The sequence below is a fragment of the Diadema antillarum genome, unplaced genomic scaffold (genome assembly GCF_040938485.1).
Source record: "Diadema antillarum isolate AM-2024a unplaced genomic scaffold, OU_Dant_1.0 seq00000225_RagTag, whole genome shotgun sequence".
NCBI lineage: Eukaryota > Metazoa > Echinodermata > Echinoidea > Diadematoida > Diadematidae > Diadema > Diadema antillarum.
The window spans coordinates 289430-312421 of record NW_027271277.1 but is presented as its reverse complement, the minus strand read 5'-3'; the positions used below and the strand labels follow the sequence as shown (position 1 = coordinate 312421).

Here is a 22992-nt window from a genome sequence, read left to right as displayed (position 1 = left end):
TTGACAGACAGAGAAGAGGTACTGTATGTGACAAACAGGTAAAACGGAACATCCCATTTAGAGCGACTTTGAATATGAGCAGTTTAGTAAACTGGTTGGGGAGTAACAATGCTCAGGGTCATTACATGTTGTTATGCCTGCATATCACTGTCAGCAAATGTACTTTTACAAACTTTGATTTAAAAAAACCTACATAATGTGTGTATATTTTATTGTTTTTAGTGAAATTCTAATTTGTAACCAAAGATAAAGCTCAAAGTGTATACTTATATAGTGCTATGTGAAAGTAAAGCATATCTGTCCAACAGTGTAAAAAGTAAAGACAATCATGAATTGTGTTGTTGATGAATTGTGTATCATTGTGACATAGATATTTACCATCGATCAATAATGTGCTACATCGCTGCCCACAGCAGTGAAGGTCATGGTATTTCAGCCCATAACAGTGGCCTTAACTCAAATTCTATCTCCGGTATTCACTGTGATTAGTTGGTCTTGACTAGACAAGCTGACATAAGGCATATCACTATGGCACATTTTACCATACTAGCAATAACAATATACGTGTTAATACTTTGTTAGTTTGATAACTGCCACCGCATCCGTTTGGTATGAAGTGCCCCCACAATACAGTTATTACGTGTAATTTGTAATTTTTGTTTTTATCCACATCATCATTTTTCTCATCAAGACCACTCTGTTTTTATCTAGCTGTAATGACACAATTTTGCATAAAAGTCAAAGTATCTTCTTTGTCTCAGCTTTGTTTGCAGAGGAAATTAGATTTTTGTGGAGTTAATGCCTTCTACCTCCAAACAGATGAAGCCATATTATAGGAGGAGCGGTACAAAGTCCCAAAGTGTGCAGGCAATATTTATGACATCCTTTCATGTTTGTGTTCAGCAGTCATACATCCTCTCATACAACTTGCCTTTGTCTTCATTGTCATATCATTTGCTTGACTTGAAATATTCACGTAAGATGAGTCCCTTGTGCCTGTATTTTCTTCTTTGATTTGAGTATGGAAGGTCTTGTCATGATCTCCTTACACATGGGTGTCAATGTTGACATACTCAAATTGGCAACCCTAAATGCTCGTTCTGCCATGGGGCATTCTTGTGCTCAAGTTGCCAGTACTATTTCCCCAGGCAGAATTGTATATATCTTGAAAAGGGGAATTTTGATCAAATTACTGAACTATTTGTTCTCTAGGGAAAGTTTTTTTTCCATGTAAAATCTAGTATTTAGTGATTTTAATATGGGGATCATATGTAAGTGTGAGTGCATAATTCAGAGCTAAATCTGAATTACTCAGACCAGCGCTTTTATTGCTAACAGAGAAGTAATGGTAAATGTTATTGTTGTAGGTTATTTTCTGTACATTACCACAGGGCAGCTTCTTATCTCTTAATGTTTGATGGAATTGGATATTCTGTTTGAATTAGAAGTGAAATTGAAATATTTGCCTACATTTGAAATGTGTGAATGTGCTTGTCTGAATTGTATATTTTGTTAAAGTCTACATGTTATGCAAATGTGTGTCTAGCCAAAGATATGTATTAAGCTGGAATTTATGATTGGAAGAAAAAAACAACCCTTATGTATATGTTATTGTGTGTTATGAACATTATGAAAGAAAAATAAGTATGTTTGTGATGCTGTGTCAGATATTTATGGTTTGATTTGTGCTCTTTTGTCTTCATTGGAGTGCTAGAAATATTTACCTTTCATGAGAAATCGACCATGCCAGAGCTATTCCTGTACTTCATTTGTAATCCTCTATCATCATTGACTCCTTGCTTAGGTTATGGCTTGACTAGAATATTGTGAGAAGACCAGATCATTGCAAAAAGCCTTGCTTGAATTTACTCTCTTATTTTTAAGATCCCATGAGAAAAATTGTGAGTGAAGTTTAAACGAGGTTACAGTACGCCATTGAAAAGTTTGATTAATGATCATCTTTGGATGTGGTATCAATGTTTCGTCGAAGACACGGTGTAATCATAACATCAAATTGTTTCTATATCCTCTAGGGCGGCAAGTATATGATTATCTGAGGCCTTTTATTTGAGTATGGTTGTGGTTTCAAAAGTCATGAAGTGTTTTCAAGTGTGCTACAGAGCCTGGCATCGTACCAATGCCTGTTCGGTTAGACTGCGGGTCGTATTTATTCTATGAACTGATGTCATGCAAGACTGCTTACAGGCTATGCAGAGAATGCGAATGAAGAAACAGGTATTGAAAATTTTCTCACCATTGGAATAAATGTACTTTTGTTGATTCTTTAGTTTTTTTTCTTTTTTCTCTGATATGGTGACATCACATCATTCTTGAAAATGTGATTTCTCAGTTCAGCAGAGAATGATACCACATGTCATGTGGTCTTGTGTTGAAGAGAAAGATTGTGTTTCTGATTATGTTGATTGTATTGTATCGTCTCAGATTGTCAAGGATGATCTTAGATTGTCTTCGTTTGTTGTAATTTGTCTTTAATCAGACACCAAGCCTATACAAGGCTTGTAGAAATCCAGCACCTGTGAAGAATAAGTCACTTTGATAAAGTACTGAATGATTATAAAGAAGTGATAGAAATGATTTGTGACACAGCTTGTAGATGACGTAGGACCAAATGATTTTAATCTTTCTTTCTGGAAATAACTTGTCATTCTGTAATTTTTATTTTTGTTTTGGCAGACAGCTTCGTCATCATTTGCAAAATCTAATGATAAAGGGTTGATAGGTATTCTTTCAACCTTCATTCTAGTCAAAATCACTGCCAAGATGCAAATGGTGTTTGATTTTTGTCGATATAACTTCTTCTCACTAGGACAATGAACAATCATTCAATTATATGTGCTATCTTGCTAATATAGCAGGTGATATTGTTGAGCGTTTTATAATTACATGTAAGGCACTCACATAAACGGTTACTTTGAGTGTTGCTAATGATAGTGACTTATATTGTAAAGATCATAACATTTTGCACAAAAAGTAATATTATCACAGTATTTATTATTGCAATAATGTCTACTAAGCACAATGGTTATCTTTAGAATGTACACTGTAGCATCAGTGACTTTAATACAACTGCAGTAAAGAATGCTACCAGCGTTCTCAGGGTTGCCAGTAGCATCATCATCATCAAGATTTTGAGTGGCGTTGGCATGGTGATGGGATGGTGATGACCAGATGAAAGCTGTCTTCATTTGTAATCCCACTTGAAGGGATGATGTAGTTTTCGTTGACATGGGACTTCAGGTTTCCAACTTGTTTGTGAGATAATGACAAACCTTTTATGATATATGAAAGTGTATACAATTCTAAGAGGAATTAAAAGTTTTATTTGATGAAATTTGTTTTTGAAATGGCCCAGATATCCAAAACCAGAGGTCCTAATAAGAGGTTGGGCCCATCTTTTATTAGAACCACTTTATTTTCATTTGTTTTTGGATATCTCAGCCATTTCAAAACCAATTTTCATCAATTAAACTTCCTCTCAGAATCGCATGCTCTTACACATTTCACAAGTGGTTTCTAATTATCTCATGAAACTTAAAATCTGATTTCCCCATCTCAACCAAAACTATACTATCCCTTAATTCAGCACAGTCATTATCATCACTGCCACCATCAAAATTGTCTGCATTGATATCTCTCGGTACTGTCATAAGATTTATCATCATCACCGTTTTCTCTGTCTTCATTATCATCATCTTCATTATCATCATCATCATCGTCATCATTGTCATCACCACATCATCATCATTATCATCATCGTCATCATTATCATCACCACCATCATCATTATTATCATCATCATCATCATTATCATCATCATCGTCATCATTATCATCATAACATCATCATTATTATCATCGTCATTATCATTATCATATCATTATCATGATCATCATTAACATCATCATCATCATTAACATCATCATCAACATCATCATCATCATCATCATCAGAATCATCAGAATCAGAATCAGAATCAGCATTATCAGGCCAGGCATCGCCATGTGAATGTGCCCCAACACAGCATAGTTGTTAATCCCACCATCAGCCCTTTGAATATTGCCTTGTTCTCAAGTTGGCCTAGTGTTTTATTTGGTGGGTAAGTCATAAAACAGTGTAACTTGTCCTATGTCCTGCTTTACCTTGTTTTTGTATGCACACGGCCTAGCTGTATATATTGGTGAAGTTTATATAAAAGTGCAGCTGAAATAGATTTTGTCAATTCATATTTTTGTAATGATTCGGTCGTAGACGGTTTCCTATCATCCTTCAACCTTGAATCTTTTCTACAAACACTGTATTTACTAAATATATATCTGCACAGTGCCACATAAATGAATAAAGTGGATAAAAGTCGAACTAAAGTTATATTGTGTTTCTATTTTGTTGCTTACTTTTATGAGTGATAAAGATCGTAATAATGGTCTTATTTACCCAGGGTAGCCTCTGCAGTGGTAGCTATACTACCTAAGAGAGCATTGTCATAGATATCCCGGTATTGCCAGCTACTTCTTTTTACAGCTTGGTGAAGAGGTACATCTTAGGTACAACAATCTATCCCAGGAAGCACGCGGTGTCAAGTAGTCATAATGGGGGTGTTTCACAGAGAATTTAAGTTGATCTTAAAAGTTAAAGATCAACTTTAAATTATAGTATGCCATTGATTTACCTGTTCACTTTTATTTAGTGCTTTTCAAATTCTGTCGTCACTTATTTTATTTTGTATAGTAATGACTGCATGAAAAGTCTCCAAATGTTTCATTTTCATGGGAAAGTTAGAGTACCAGTGAAGACACACAGCATACCATAATTTTAAGTTGATTTTAACTTTTAAGATCGACTTCAATTCTTTGGGAAACACCCGTGGTGACCTCCTGCACAGGGTATTAAGAGACCAGGGCCACTGTCACCAACTACATTGTATACCACATTTCTCCTCCATGCATTAAGAGGAAAAAAAAAGACAGGAAGAAAAGTGAAACAAAGATGAAGCCAAACAGCAACAATCGCAAAATATTCAGCAAAGTGCATTTTGTACGTTTTGTCATGCTCTGGGAATCCCTGTTAAGGTGATACATGCTGACTCAGTCAATGCACATGTATTGAAACTACTTTTAATCTCAGAGTAGCAGCTCATCTGTTTTGGTAATTCATCTAAAATTGGTGTTCAACTTCCGCTGATGAAGGCTCTAGCGTTGACAGCTGAAAATTCTGGAGGTAAATAATGTTTATTGAGACCAAAAGTTTAACACCAATTACTTTTCGTTTTTATTTTCTCTTTGTGTATGTTGCTACAGAGGCCCACGTAAAACATGTTTAAATATTGTAGCGAAACGGTGTGAATAAATCTTGTGTGTGTGTGTGTGTGTGTGTGTGTGTGTGTGTGTGTGTGTGTGTGTGTTTGTATTGCATTGCTGCTGGTGTTCAGAATGTTATGATACGTTTATACACACAACCCACGCACCAACACACACATGCACGCTAATTTTTCACCTCGACCTTCAACTTCAGTAAAGTAGAAAGGCTTTTGCGCTACCATGCATTTTGATTAGGAAAGTACTGTACATTGCATTGAGAGTGTAGTAACAAAGCAAAGAAGTGAAAAATACGTTTCACGAAAGCTCTCAGATCCTTTTTCTTAAAGAAGAAATCCACTCCAGAATTTTACCAATTTCATACGAAACAGAAAAATGTTTCCTGCAGAGCAGTGGAAAATTATGATTAAAATCGGATAAGAAATAAGGAAGTTATGACATTCTGAAATTTTAACATTTTTCCAAAAACACTTCTTGACCAGTCGTTATGAATATTTAAATCAGCAAGTTGACGATGTCATGCTCTCACAATTTTCATTTCATGATTATACAGAAATGACAAAAATCTCATATTTCAGCCGTGTATACATGTATGTAAAACTTGCCTATAACCTGTTACCTCTGATCGTCGGCTCTGATGGACATTTTGGTATGGGAGTATGCTTTTATCTGTACAACATGTATTAGCTAAGAATAATACTTTTTTTTCTGAATTTCAAATATGGCATATTATAAAATGGGTTCAAGAATGTAGCCAATTGGAAGCGCTGAAATGAGTCACGTGTACGTGTATTAATTTCTCACTAACATGCACGGCCTGACGTCACAATGTTTACACTAGCAGTGCGCACTCAATCTGTTGTTACAAGTGCGTCGCGCGCTACTATACGCGCTGTCAATCCTGTAAACAACTTCTAGTTCGGGCTGCCGGCCGGCCTTTCTGCTTGTGTGCATAACATGTGTGGCGTACGTATACTCTCATACGTAGAGTACTTACATGTGCGGGATTTCCGAGTGCGACGTGCGTAAATGTTTGGGACGAACATCTTCGGACATCGATTCTTGAGCGAGTGCTACATGTAGCTGACTGGTATTGACCCACAAAGGTACGTGAAAAATGCTGTTAGTTTTCGACCCACTTTATAAAACAAATGATGCACAGGATTATTTCGTGGCGTTAGTAGAGATGCAGCTCACTCTCGGGTATTTACAATGTAGTGCAACATGCACTCGGCTTCGCCTCGTGCATGTTTCACAATTGTAAATACCCTCGAGTGCGCCACATCTCCATTAACGCACTCTATCCTGTGCATCATTTGTATAATGTACATAACAAGTTATGAGCGTATGACATCATCAACCCGCTCGTTTGAATATCCATAAGGACTGGTCAAGTAATGTTTTCCCCCCAAACATGAAATTTCAAAATGTCATATCTTTCTAATTTCTCATCCGATTTTTGTGTGCATTTTTAGAACGTTCTGCAGGGATATTTTTTTTTCTCTCTTTCTTGTGAAATTGAAAAAAATTCTGGAGTGGATTTCTACTTTAAAGTGAAATAACTTTTGTCATGAGTTCTGTCTATGATAAATTGTACTGTTAAAGCAAAACAACAACAACAGCAACAACAAACACCCTTTCCTTACAGTTTCTTTTTAAGATAATTATGTGTGCACAGTATATAACAATGTGTGCAGTAGAACTACCTCGGCTTTTTTTTTTTCGAGAATGCCGATGTTCATGTGCTCTAAGGTTATATCGCTTATTCATCATGAGCCAGGATAATTATACATTATCATACAAATAGACAAATAAAAATGTATTATGTAGGTACATAGGCCTACATAGTATATTCCTGTGTGAGTAGCTGAAATATCATTTACAAATCAAAAAGAACATTTATCAAGGGGATCATAAAAAGTTTAGAATGTTACTGTATTGTCAGATTCAAATACATGTATCATATGCATGTCGTGTACTCCTTTTACTCAAGTATGTTTTGCTTGTTTGTTTGTTTTTTAACCTATGGCGATAATATCTTTCAGGGGATTCCCCACGTAGGCCATTTTGATTGTTTAATTGCCACTTGGAGAAAATACGTACTCGAGCAACACACAAACGTGAATAAATTTTGATTAAAGTGGTATGGAATTGTGAGAATGTTTTGAATTAGATAGACGTTCAGAGAATGCTGCATCGAGACTAGCCTTTACTCTTTGAGAAGAAAAGGAAGGAAAGGAGAGGGAAGAAGGCCGTCCCAATGTAATTCTAAAGACAGCAAAGGAAGAACGAAAGAACAACAACCTTACCAAAACAGGGAAAAAACTGACTGCATTTTTCCAGGACATAAATTCCGAAGAAAGTCTAGCCAGCTCATGTTTCAGTTGTTAGTTTTATAAATTTTCTCCGTGCACTGCATTCCCGTGCACTGCATGCATGTTAACATGATTATTTAGATTTAAATTACTGAGCATTTTCTAACTTTTGATTATGTTAAATCTACCTCATTTTTAGAAGTGATGAAGCTGACACTCTGTCAATCTGTAAAATTAATGACCTCAGGCTATGCTAACCTGTCCGTTTATAACACGCTTGTGTCTGTAATACTGTCATGTAATGTATGTGTGTGTGTGTGTGTGTGTGTGTGTGTGTGTGTGTGTGTGTGTTCCTGGATAATGTTGATAATGGTAATAGTTAAGGAATGCATGTGTCTGATTCCGTATTAAAAAAAAAAAAATGTATACCGTATTGCTTGGAAAGAAAATCATCGGTTCCCGACACCAGTAATGATATGGCACGTCATCTCGAGGCATAGAATTATTATCATTATGCTACAAAGGCCAAGTGAAAATTGATTATGTTTGAATCGTTATCGTCCTGAATTGACATGTTGGAAGATAGCTGTAATGCTATAGATTGTATGTCACAACCGTTTCGTCACCACAAAGGCATTGTAAAGTAAGACCATGTATTTTGTTTGTTGGTTGTTGTTTTTTTTTCAACCCGTCGATGAGGGCACATCTTCGCCTTTTGCGCATGCGGAATGCGCTTCAGCGTTTGGGCATGCGCAGATTATTTTATCCACCACCTGCACAATATGAACATTTCCAAAGAGGAAATTCAGCTCGGTTTTCATGTTGCCATACGGTAACAAACAGGGTAAAACTGAATGAAATAGAGAGATGAAATTTCCCGATAATCTATCCAAAATTATGGTCCCACGGCAATTATTTCTCGCACTAATTTGACAGTTATACTTTCCCAATGTTATGAGCATCACTGCTTCGTCACTGCACCTCTAGAATAAGTTGATGGATGGAATTACGTCTTTTTTTATCAATTCATTAAAACAGAATTAAAATTTCAAGAGTTCAGTGAAAGATTGTGTGGAATCTATTGTGAGACTTGTGATCCTAGCATAGTTTGGTATCTCGCCCTATTTCTATTTACATGACTCAGATGACTTACATTCCATATGATTGGGCAGATCAAGCCATTCTGTGTTTTAGAAAAAAGACACTTTCATTGGCTTCATAATACACATGATACAGGAAGCACCCTGTCCCCGTACTAACCAGTTGGTGTAGTTCCTTGGCTTCTTCGTCTTTGTTTGATTTGAAATAAAAAATTTTATTCCTCTCCCTTGATTCGACTTTACAAAACGTGTAAAAAAGACAAAAACAAAAACAAAAACGTGTACTTGATGCTGTCAACTTTAATACTGCACATTTCATCATGTATCATGATGTACTAGACGTGCTTTAGTTCAAAAGTTTGAAAGTATTTTTTCTTCTCTTCTGAACTAATGGCAATCATTACATTATTTACTCAGAACTCGAGGCAAGGAGATTTACAGATATCCATATAGATATACATATTTAATCGGATAGACAAATATAGAAAACAAACAATGACTGCTAAAATTGTGATCGTGAACGTTTATTAGCAATATGATAAAGAGTACACATCCAAATTTATATATATAAACAGTCTCTCCTTCTCAAAATCTGTGGATTATAAAGTAGTGAAAGATAATGCACTTCGCGAGAACGAAAGCTACTAAAATGATCATAGCATTGAACATACACACCGCCACATCGACATAGTGATGCTGCATGGGTGGTACACTTCTTAATTGCACTTCACAGCCGACCCGTGCACAAGTAGGGGGGAAAAAAGAGATTACTATAAAACAAGACACTTGCATAATTGTACCAAAATTAAATCTGTCACGCTAAGCATCATATCAAAACGTTATATAGGATGTGACGCAAGAAGATACAACTCATAAGACAGCACCTTTTTTTTTTTTCAACGCTTGTCTGTGTGACTGGTGGGTTTATCAGAAACTTCGAGCGTAATTACATAATTATGTACATTTAGATATTTACGGTGTGAATTTCGGAAGCAATTTTGCGGGTGGGCGGCTTTGGATTCATGCGCGTTAGCTTGCAATAGCCTTTCACGTCATAGACAGACGTGGTGAAACGTGTACTCAGACTTACTGTTGGTCTACAGCTAATGTGCACAAGGTTGGTTTACGGAAGACGACTAAGAGATAAGGCAACAAGGTTGATTGGATAAAGATTTCCTTCATTTCCATATGTCAGACAATCTCACCCAAGACATGATATCTTTCAGCATCGTTCTCCCTTATCTTCACAAAAAAAAATAAAAAATACCGGATACAGTGAATTTAGGAATGATTTTGACACAGACAAAGGATTACATTTGTTGATATCTCAAGAAAGATTCCCTACATCATCAGAATTAACAAAATCTGACATCTTCTGATTCATCTAGACAACGTAGGAGTTGGGAAGAATGGATTATTATTTTGAACTTTGCGAATGCAGCAAAAATATGATAAAATACATTTGATATCTAGTCTGATGTTACATTCATATTGGGCTAAACTAAATTGTAACAGATTGAAGTCGTGGGACATGAACGTGATGTGAAGAGTAGCATTGTTTTGACGATACCATGCAGGGAAAGCAGAATCAAGGGGCGAGGCGGACGTTCTACACCTTGATCATCTCAAGTTGAAGCAGTTCTAGAACAGCTATGTGGGCTGCTTTGTCGATTTGTAATCATGACTATCTTGAATAACAATGAAATGAGATTGGGACCAATATCGTGACCGGAAGACTGGAATGGATCACAACTTTAATTTTACAAAAAGAGCAAAAACATGCTAATATTATAAATCGAGTTTTGACATCTAGGTTTGACATTATGGGAAATCATGGAAATAGAGAATGAGGGATGTTTCCTAGGTCTATAGGACAGCGATCTCAGGTAATTAAACATTGACTAAAGATGGCGACCCTCGCCACATACAGGAAAGTCTTAGACGCAGCTAGGATTTAATTGCTCTTGAATTAAATAATGCTTAGTGATGACTTTGCGATCAATTTTATGTCACGGGTGATTTCCGAGCAAAGGCTGACTCTTAGTCTAGTGAAACATTCGTTTGTCTGGTTTGTCTTAACCCGTCTACCCCTGGGCCTCATTTTATTCCTCTCAATCTTCTCTTATTTTCTTCTTTATCACATTTACTTGCTCTCTCTCTCTCTCTGAAAGAGTCCTCTTTATTCTCCTCAAAGGTCTCTGTGCCCCTCTTGCGAATGAAACAAAAATTGCACAAGACATTATCATTAGTTTACTGTTGAAGGTCAAATCACAAAAAGACATGCTGCGCACCCAGAAATAAAAAGAAAATATATTTGAAAAGCACCAAGGACTTTGAAATCATTTCATCTCATTTCATTTTGTAGAAAAAATCTCTATCTTTTATGACACTTTAACATCATTGGCATCTAAGGAATGCTGGAGTCAGGCACATACAATACAAAGTTGATAAACAGCCACTTGAGTGAGAACATGGCATAAGCAAAGCTTGAAAGAAGCACTGTCAGAACCACCAAGTCAAACGCAATATATACCTGCACACAGTTTGTAATGATATTGTATCTCGTTTGCCCGTTATACCACACGGTCATGATGGTGAGTGTGCTTGTGTGTGTGTGTGTAACATCTGACAGTATAATCCTCGCCAAAGACGAAGTATTAAAACATAATTAGACCAGAATGCTTCCCTCATACATGCAAATAACTGTCTTCCTAAGTCTTCACATTTTAACGTAACAGGCAAGCACTGATTTGAACATGTTCAGTCTGTTTCAGCAACTAACGCCTGCTCATGCACTCTGTATGTAGAGCTACAGATGATGATGTCACAAGAAACTCCCCGTCATCAGCACACAAAAAACTAATAAATACACACATTAAACTAAACAAAATAAATACCTAAATAAATATTTTTGTTTTCTTTCGACAGTAAAACAGCTGACTTTGAAATGTGAAAGAACCCTTTCCGCATACAACAGCAAACCAAATATTTTCTTTTGCAGCAATGACTGTAAATTGATGCTATATTATACTTGTTGCATGTTCCCATGCTCTTCCATTGAACTTTAACCTTACATTTCATGTTCACACACTTGTCTGATTTTACGTGGGAAGACATAGGTTAGTACACCGGTACGTCTGAGAGACGCCCCGAGATATACGTGTAATTATTGTTACTATGGGCTATGATGTAAGGTGAACGTAGAGCGACGGCACTCTTCCAGTTATCATTACAGCATTTCGTGATGTCCGGCTGATGAGCGCAAATTGCAGTACACGTGACAATTACGTAACATAAGAAATCTCCACGGATGCATGTCAACGGATTCACAAATTATCATAATATGCAGGTGGGCCAAGAATTAATACGTGTACACCTGATGACATTACAAAGTTCATGACGAGTGCTGCGGCTGGGAATAAAGAGAGATGAGATGGTGAGAGCAGACTATTTTTATCATGGGTTATCTAGAAAGACATGCCTTCTCCCATGTGCGCGAGTCAATTACAAATTAAACACAAATTTATGATCAATCTCGTGATTAACTAAGGCTTCCCCGTTTCGTCGAAACACAAAATCTTGATGTGGAATCAAAGATTCATTTCTTCTTGGGCCATATAGATTCGTACTGATCGTTCTGAGATTTAAATTGTCTGTGCAGTACGTCGTAACCCCCATCAGGGCACGGCTGCGGCTGTCTCAGCTGACCGTTACCGCCGAGCTTTTTGGGGCTCGTCTGCTCGCCCGTCGTTGCGGGCTGCTGGTTGTCTCCTTCCAGATAGTCGTAGTCGTCTTCGTCGTCATGACGAAGCGTCGGGGCCGGCACCCGCTTGGCTGGCGCGGGAGCGAGTCTTTGGGACGGCCTGTTGAGGTGCGAATACTGACCATCGTTCTCGGCAACTTTTAATGCACTGCTGTAACCTGTATTTCCGCGTGTTGTCTTCCCTCGCGTCGCGTTCTTCCCGCCCTCGGCAGCTCGTCTGCCCGCACTCCCTCTATCCGTCCCTCTGTTGAGAACGCTGTATTCGCTGCTTTGCGAAGAAGGAGTCGAGTAGGTATATGAGCGCGTGAAGCGGAACTGCTTTGGTCGTTCATTCTCGAGTACCTCTTCATCAAGCTCGTCGTAGTCGCTGTCGTCCGTCGGCTTGTAAATTTCTGACACCCGATTCGATGAGGTGTTCGAGCTAGACGACGTGTAGAGAGACTGATAGCCGCGATCACTCGTCTTCGAATCAGATTGCGTCATCGTTAGAGCTCGCTTGGAAGGAGCGTCCGAGCTGAGCGTCGAGACATGATCGACTGGCTCGGCGTAGTCGTCATAGTCGTTGTCGAGCGTGACCTTGGTGGTGCTAGGCTTCGGATTCGAGTTCGATCGGGAGCGCATCGGGCTTGGAGAGGCACTGCCCTTGCTGGAGTTAGACTTGTTGGTCCGCAGGCTGTTGGCCCAGTTGGCGAAGAGCTCGGTAGCCTTGGTGTCAGTTCTCGTCATATCCATGGTGGACATATTACTCAGAGAGGAGGTGCGGAGGAGGTAGATCTCCTTGGTGATGGAACTGATGCTGTCCCTGGCACGGATTGATTCACTTCGCTCCCGGATTTCTTCGCGAGCTTGTCCAGTGATTTGCTATTACTCCTCACACGGCCTGTAAATAGTCATGATAGAAAATGCGGGGAAGAAAAGCGGAAAGGATTATATTACCACATGTGCATGTCAATTCCAGCTGTCATAAATGATGGTAATAATGACTCCGTGTCATGCCATGCTATACCAAGTATGAAGGTTCCTGCAAAAGTGCAAAGGTAAAATCTGATGGTAGTTAGAGAGAAGTCTTTGTGTTAATACACACGCGCGCGGTCATCTAACTGAAATGTTCGCACTCAGAATGGTTCAAAGGGCATTACATATAACAGCGTCTACAAAGCACCCGTGATTCTAAAATGTGATTATTTCTACGGGCAATAGGAAATCGATGATAGTGCATACGTCTGCCGGATAGCAGATCGCAGTCACACACACTACTGTTATTAAATCCAGATGATCCAGGAAATGATTTTGAACATACCATGCAAAGTAAGAAGGATATCAATTGTGTGTCCGTTTCTTGGGCTAATGAATATTGTATGATAGAGTGAGTGTACTTTCCTTTGTATTAAATGGCATGCAGTAAAAGCACGCCTACTATTGTCACCTTTATTTCGTTCATCAATCATTTAGAGAAGGGATATAGGCCCAAGAACAACACCCGCTCTGAGGAAAAACGGTGTTACTATCACCATTATTAGTACGATTATGATTATCAATGCCATTATGATAATGGATAATAACTATCTTATCATTATCATTAATATCGTCACTGCTACTATATAGTATTACTCTCATTATCATTGTTTCTTTTACAATCACTCAAGCAAAATACTGCCGGAAATTTGGGCCCGTCTCATATCAATATCATTTTAAAAACATTAATTCTTTAATCCAGCTTACACAATGAATGGTATCGAGAATCATGACAGTCTATTCATCTTAATAATGGTAACTTGTTAAAATAATTCTCTATGGAATGCATTTGAAAGGGTATTTTATCTCTATTTCAAACCGTTTTCAAATATTCATTTCGCATATTCTGATGTATTAATGATACTATTTTGGAAGCCCTTTTCCAGAGTCTGGCTGTAAACCAAGAGGTCCTGACTTCAAGCATGATGCACTTTACAGTGTGTCTAACTCTTTTTGCTGCAACCAAGATGCCATTGACCCCACCCAAAGGGTCCAAGTATAATGCTGGATTTTCAACAAAATAAAAGCATGGTATGCAAACTTGAGCCTACTGAAGTGAGATTACATAAACCGTTTATTATTTTTCATGTGACTGATTGCATTTGTAGGCCTATATCTATTTGAATTTATTTGTACTTTAAATGTATATTTGTTTTGTGTTATAAAATATCATTTGTATGTTTTTTTTTTATTGTTTAACAGTTGTATAGCTGATTCTGGGTGCATGCATTGGTCGGGGAGGAAGGCCTCGAGCCGCGGGGATAAAGTTTGCCTTTTCCTTCCCTGGCAACCAGTTGTATGCACCTAGAATCACCATATTCTTAAATATCATGTAATATGACTTAAATGCCAAATGAATAATAATTATAATAATAATTGACATGATGATTCTCTTTATGGTGCGTACTTACATCAAGTATATCTGTGTTGTTATAAATGTGTGATGGATGTTTGTGTCTGTGTGAACTAAACACAGAGGAAGTGGTTCCAGGCTCCATGTGGTAAGTACCAGGCCCGGCAAACTTTGGAAGCTAGCTAAACCAGTTGGAACACCGAATAGTGTCCTTCAACGTCACTAGCAAAAGATATATTCAGGTACAACATCCCCTCTTTAGTCCAACAACAGACGATCGTCCTTCCCGCCTGAATCTACCGCGCTTTTCCTATCGCGGGCGTTTTTCAAGGGGATTTCTCTCCAAAGCGCGGACAAACTCGTGCAAGATCGTGTGAAAAATGTCACACAATTGGGTGATTTTAGTTTTCCGTTGTAAAGTTTTGTCACGGGATGCCATATCGACAGCTTGACTTATCTTGTGACAGACATCCTCTGGTTCCGATGCATTTATTAAGGACGAAAAAGACAGACCCAGTTTGTACGATTATAGCTGTTTACAAACCCCTGGGGTTACAAACCGAGTCAAGATAAGTCAGCAGTATCCAGCAAAGTTCTATACACGAAATTCTCATTTTCCCCTGTTACGTTACTGAATGGGAGCCAAGTAAGTTATAGAGCAAACTTTTACACAAAACATATTTTAAAACAAGAAACAAATTAATGAAAGCTACTCTAAAATGGTAGTTAACAGCGTTGGTGTACTTAAATTTTCGCTGGAAGTTTCAACACTGTGGACTGAAAAACTTAATCAAGATTTCAACACTACTTCACTGCCGCGAGAAAAAAAAAACCCAATCTGATGCAGTTATGCAAGCATTTTGTGATTTCGGGTCATGTTAAACGACAAATGATACTAATGCAATGACTTAAAGCAGTGGAATGAAACTAAATAGATTCTAAATTTGCAGTGTAGTTGCTAAGACCATGGAGAGTTAAGGAATATACTGGGGCACAGGATCTTTGCATACAAACTGTTATTTTCAAACGAAATTTTATATCTGAAAAAAAAAAAATGAGATTGAGCGATACTGCATTTGTACTTCTGCATCAGCGTTCTAATATCTGTCTTTTGAATGCGTTAACAGATATACAGCAGTAACCACTAGCAACGGCCAGACACCCTAACGCCCGCATTATCCAAAGTGCTGAATTGTTGGCGTCAACTTTCCAAAAATATGAAACTTTCTTATATGAAAACTAAAGAGATGGAAATCTGTTCAGTATTCGGGAGGATAACCATTTTTTGGAGTCTCGCCAAAGTTAGAGTCGAGTTAAGCGGAGGAGTATAATGGCTTTCCGCTGTGTCAACCAATAATCCTCTAGCCATCCCACAGTGATGTATATTTACTAGCTTGCTACTTTCAAACGTCACCATAATGACAATGATCTTATTCTCTTCTATGAAGGGTATCCATTTTATCATTTAATAACTCTGCTTTTCCAAAGGGCCGGACCATTCGTATTACTCCAGCATAGCCGAGTACCTACCTATAGGGTCAAGGCTGAGAGTGTTGAATTGTCCCTACTGGAATGATCACAGTTTGAAACACAATGTGAAACACGGTGTGAAACACGGTGTGAAACATAACATTACTATGCAGTGAACTCTTTATGAAAAACTACACCACAGTGTGAAATCATCTTCACACTGTAAAATTCGGGTGTTTTCACATAGTCGACTATGTGAACACATTGTGAACAGATTGCGGGACACTGTGTTCTTTCTGGCAAAGATCTTGAATAAAAGATTGTGTTCAAGAACGCATGCACTTGGCAGGATTCGAGTTGCGGTACTTTGATTGAGTCTTGGGCATTATTACCAAACCACAACATTGAAAGTGTTGATGTCCGATAAGGTAAATGATATCACATATCTGATTTAGTATGTTACTTGTGAAACACGGAAGTGCCAAGAATTCACGACTTGCGGGCAAGACAACGTGTGTATGAATAATATTGTTGAAAAGGTTTGTTTACTAATGTATTCAAATAATGTATGCATATATTCACACCCCCGATCTAAACAGTTACGCATCATATTGATTTATCTGATCCTGTGAATGCATTTCATAACTTTGCATTTTTGCGTTTAGTTTAAGCTGTATTAGACAAGCTTAAAGCAAGTTTCAGCTATCAAAGACACCCCGGCCCTTGTTATAGGAGTGATGATAATACATGGCTGTTAAGCAATGTGTACCAATCCTTTTTAAGATTAAATCTAAGGATTCACCTAATTGTGTTTTTTGTGATAAAAGTGAGGAAACAATGGTCCACTTATTTTGTGAGTGTGAAAAGGTTATTCCTATTTGGCTAACCCTCCTTTCCAAAATTTCCCAAAATGATGTTCAAATAAATGTCACTTATTTTGAAAAAAATGTTTGAATTTCAACTGATAAATTCATTTCATACCTGTTTTTACTATTGAAGTATCATATTTATATTTGTAAATTTAAGAATAATCTCCCAAGTTAAGCTGTATTTAAAGTATTTGTGAACAAACAACAGGACCTAGAATATTTGATAGCCAAGAAAAGAAATAAGTTACCTGCACACTTGAAAAAATGGCGAGTTGATGTATAATTATTTTCCTTACAGTCAACATATCATAAGATCATTAAAATATAATTTTTTTTAATGTTAAAAATAAAACAATTTGTTGAGGTCTAGTGTTCCTTTTTTGTTACGATACTGCACTCTGTGTATATTTTAGCAGTACTTGATTGTAGACATCATATTTCATATTTTGTCATGCAACTCATGCTTAGTAATTGTAATTCAGTTCATTTGATGTAGTAATTGCAACTTTTATACATGTATATTGTTTTTATGACCAGCTGGTGTCTATCAATGTTATCGTTTAATTGCTAGAAAACTACTGCATAATTCCAGCTATTCTTATCATGATTTTTTTTTTGTAATTTTTCTAATATTTACTAAATCACTTAATTTTGTTTTGATTAAACTTATATTAAATCATCACTTTGCTTCTTTTTTTTGGGGGGGGGGGTGGGGGGTGGGGGGTGGGGGATGTTAATTAAGGGTATTATATTTTTGCTGACGTACCAGTCTATTCTGCATAACCATTTTGTCTTTGCGTGATTTGTAACCATTTAATGATTGTTGTAATTGATTTTAATTTGTTCTAATAAAAAACAAAATAAAAAAAGCAAAGTGTACCAAACAATAAATTTCCCTATACATACAGCACACCACTGCCTGATGCTTGTTTGACATTGAAGGGTCATATGCTTAGGTTTTTGCATGTCATTACAAAATGATATAAAATTTGAGTTGAATTAAATTGAATTGAAATGAATTGAAATGAATTGAAATGAATTGAAATGAAATGAATTGAATTGAATTGAACTGAATTGAATTGAATGTTACAAGATTCGACTATAAAGTATTTTGTTTGCCTTTGACGGCATGGTGTAACAGGAAGATTATGACTCTTTATATCACACGAAAATTCTCATTCAGCGGACTCCTACTATCTAAACAAAAATTTTCCTCACCAGACCAAAAGAAAACAGAAATGTTTGCAAAGTAAGCACGCAAACTGAAAGATATTTCATTTCACGTTAATGGGTCCAGTGATCGTCAAACTGACGTCTTCTAATTAGTGTAGGCCTACTGAAAGAGTGCCTTGAACCTGACTAATTATGTTTTGGTTGGTTCGGTTTTGTTTTGAAACTACGTTTTACCTTTTTATCAATTTTCTGGGACGTTCATAACTGTCCAATCATCATTATTCACCCAATTTTTAAAGTGTCAAAGCTCTTCTTCAGGTTTTACACTTACTGTTACAGTATTTTGATATATGTACAGACGAGAAGTTGGGAGTCAGGTATTCCTCTTTGTTGTGTTTATAGTGTTCGGTGTTGTGTTTATAGTGGACGGTCAGTTGATTTGGGAGTATTGGTGTTTGGTGTAAAGTACACCGACACAGAGAGCGATGCTTGGAGGGAAGTTGGGGAGGGGGCTGCATCGAATCAATGAGAAATCATTTTTAAAAATGCATATTAGCTATTCTCATAATATACAAGGGCTGCGTTATAACCCCCCTCCCATTATCGAATATCCCACTTTTCATTTGCTTTTAATTTGGTCATCGCCATAATACACTTATCAATGTGGTAAAAACCCTTTCAGTATTTTGTGCCAACAAACCACTGCCTGAGACACTGTTACATCCAATCCAAAATCACTCTAAGACATGTTTACTGCCTATAAATTTCCCTGATCAAAATTTAAATTCTTAGGACACTGCGATATAGACTACAGACTTCATCCCTGTCCTGCTACGACCCGTCATGTCAATTCAGGACTATTCTTGGTTTTTGTTTTGTTATGATTATCTGTTTTTATACCGATAGTCCACGGAATTGAAAGTAATACTCCACTTTTTTTTCTATTACAGATCATATCACATTCTAAACCCAACTCAATGATTATACCAAATCTGGGAACATTGACTGCGTGTCATTTTACCCATAACCACCCACATATTATATCCACCCAAAAATAACACGACACAATAAACAACATAAACAGGAACACATATCATAGAAACTGATAGACAGAATGAGAAAGGTAGAGAGAAAGAAAGAGCAAAAGACAGGGAAGGGAGGGAGAGAGTGAGAAAGAGGGAAAGATAGGAAGGGGGGGAGAAAGGGGGGGGGGGGGATTGAAGCTGGACTTTCCTCTCTTGGATATCAAACCACCCCCTGCGTAGCCAATCAAGACCCTAAACTTCTATACGCATTGTAGGCAATTATCTTCGTGGCAGGGGATCTATGGAAGGAGGAAGTTAGCAAAAGTAGGACATTATCGAACAAAAATCTTTCCCTTCAGCGAGACATATACGCGCCACTATCCAAGAAAAAAAAGAGTTGTCGCCTTCTTTGTATCATATGTATACCACATGTATGAGAACCATTTCATTTTTCTTCTTACCATCGGAAAAAAGCAACCCGCTTGTTTCACCAGGAAATATACCTATCCTGATGAGAATATGAACTAGGGTCACACGAAGAGTAATTTCCTGATTTGTGACAAAAAACCACACACAAATCAAGTCCCATTTCCTTTCACACATATTCCATTTCAACCACCCTCTCTTTATCAACATCCCATGCACATTCAAATAGAACAGATCTAGGCGTATTGGCTATTTAGTATAATATACATCTGTTTTCTGTGTTACGATGGATTCTCCATGCACCCGTTTACATACAACGAAGTATACATGATTAAACTAGCAATGAAACTCAAATCATGAAGACATTAAAATCCCACATGCAGGCAAATTCCATTGTAGTTATGTGCTCGCGAAGTCTTGGGGAAACACAAATCTTGAAGTAAGACTATTCAATGATTCGTCTTAAACTCCATATCTTTCTTATTCAAATCCTATCCTGTAGATACTTCTATCGTTCTCTTCATCGTATCTTGTCATGCCCATCATATTTCTTAAAATCCACGTGGTCATTGTCATAGGTGTGGAATTGCTCTTGAATGTTATCCCACTTTACATGCTTGACTTTGGATTTATATCATTGTGTCTACATGTCATCTTACGAATTTTCTTCGTCATAATATTATGACGAGAAGGAACAACTTTTAGTCTATTCAAATTAGGGATTCCTGCGTCGAGTACTTTCTATTGCAACTGATTGACAATTTATTGCTCTTCATCGACGCAAATAACACTGATTATTCAGCGTTTTCTAGTGATAGCCATGATAAAAATCACGGGCATCCACTGATAGATACAAACTCAGAAGGTCGTGGGTTCGAATTTCACCCGAGTTGTATGTCCATTTTTCTTTCATCATGGCTATTACTCACAACATAGAATGATCGATGAATGGCAATTTGTCAATCATTTGCAACTTGAAGTCTGTTAGAAACAAGTTGGACCAAATGCAAAGAAATGGAATCGTTGATGTGCCATAATATTCTGTGGAAAACGTGAAAATACGAATGGTTTCGAGTAACATTTGTTTGGCAGCTGTAAGATTTCTTTATCTTGAAAGGATACAGAAAAATGAGAAGAGGTAAAAATGTATTTCTTCCCACTGCTAAACACGAATAGTTTGAGTTCAAAGTTTGATACAAGTCAGTCGTTCTAATGCTAGACGATGTCCTACGAGACTTATAATAGGATACAGCGACATAGTATATGTTCGCATATAAAAATTCTGAAATTCTTCATTGTATTGCCCACAGATTAGCTATACAAGCGAACAATTGGTTTTGATTTGATCTCGTCACAACGTAACACGAAACAATATAGGTCATCAAAACTAGTCGCCTCGTTTTCTGGCCTAGTATGACCAACTCATAATTTATATCCCATAGGGGAAACATTTCACTGGTTGTCAAAATGATACATGCTGCTCTGAATCGTATACCGCATATTGCAGAAATGAGTTTTACATAGTAATATTTTAAATCAATCAATCAATCAATCAATCACTGTACTCGGTTGTAAACAACGGAGTATAGATATCAAACCCATAAAAGAAACGATTTATGTCTGCTCGTTTAGACGATAGGGGACTTATTTACTTCAAGAATGCCGAGGAAAATTGAAAAGACAGAATAGACAATCTAAAACATTTCCACTGAACTATCCATGCAAGTTCGGATGGAAATTCAAATGGAATTCGTGGTGAAAGCGAATATTGGTGTTCCTGTGCAGAGTACATGTGACAAGTCGCTAAGCTCTGAATGATCCTGGTAGGGGATAATTTGACTTGGAAGGTTTACAACACAGGCAAACCTATAGGTGTGGTTCTTGACATGTTTTTTAAACATGTTTTGTGTCATTCTCGGGTCAAATATGCTGACATTATTTATCTGCCATTCACTAAAACGTTATCGGTACTAACGAACATGGAATATTTATGTAATAATAATCAAACTTACCGTTCGTTGATTCCACGATTTCGTAGACGTTTGTCTCCTCCAGTCCCACTTTGTGTGATCTGTATGGAAGACAGGATCGGAAACAAGAAAACAACTGTCTCAGGTTAGTACCAGCTGAAACTCGTCCCTTCTCATGTTTCCACTCTCTCTTGTACGCCACACACTCCGGCGCCATTCTTCGAAGCAACCGCGTCCAGAGAACGCAGCGCGCACTGCAAACGAATATCTCAACTGAATCCGTGAAAAAAACCCACAAAGCAGATCAGCTCAGCGTCGAATATCCTTTCTTTGGGCTGAGCGATCTCGAGCGTCGTGACCGTGATGTACGACAACAATCTACCAGCAGAAAAATACGAATCGACCAAGTATAGCCACGAGACCCGTGTAAGCTGGATCTACTGGCAATTTCCCCTTTCCTGGTGGTGATATAGCGCTAATGCCTCGGATAGCAAGCCAGCACTTCTCATTTATACCCACCGCAGCCAGACGGACGGTGGGGAAAACTTTCACCGGAAACGGTGGTTGTCATGGCTGCATGGTCTGTCTCATGACTACACCAGCTGATACACAGCACTCTATGTAGCTACTTGAACTGGACAGATGAATCAAAAGTGAATTAGAAACAACAAGAAAATGATAGGAGGGAGAAGCGATAAAGAATAATAAAAGAAATAACCTAATAACGATACCGATAAAAACTGAACTGATAATCACATACGCCTACATGCACTTTTAGCTGAGGTCATGTGGAGGTAATTTCATCCCGTTTAAGTTGTCACAACCCTGGTTATTGCTGCACGTATAACTGCACGTGGAAGAACTTCTGCGTAGTATAGTCAACAATAATCATGATTTGCAACCCCTTGTGATATTTTCATTCATTTAAATGGAGCGTTTCTTTTTTGATGTGCATGGTGTCATCCTTATGAGTTCAATAATCGATGAGTGTAAATGTGAATGCGTGTGAAAAGATGCTGTCGAAACCAACAACAGAATAACAATGATGAAACACAAATACAGGAGATACGTATACTGGAAGGGCACTTAGATTGGAGCAACAAGGCATCAAGTACTGCGCAGTAATTTCGAAAGAGTTGAGGGACCTCGAGAGGGAGATAGTAAAATGATGGACAGAATA

General features: G+C 37.6%; 1 pseudogene; it reads right to left on the bottom strand.

The window, feature by feature from the left end:
- Positions 1–11357: 11357 nt before the first annotated feature.
- LOC139729194 (uncharacterized) overlaps positions 11358–22992 on the bottom strand; it is a 74218-nt pseudogene continuing 62583 nt past the window's right edge.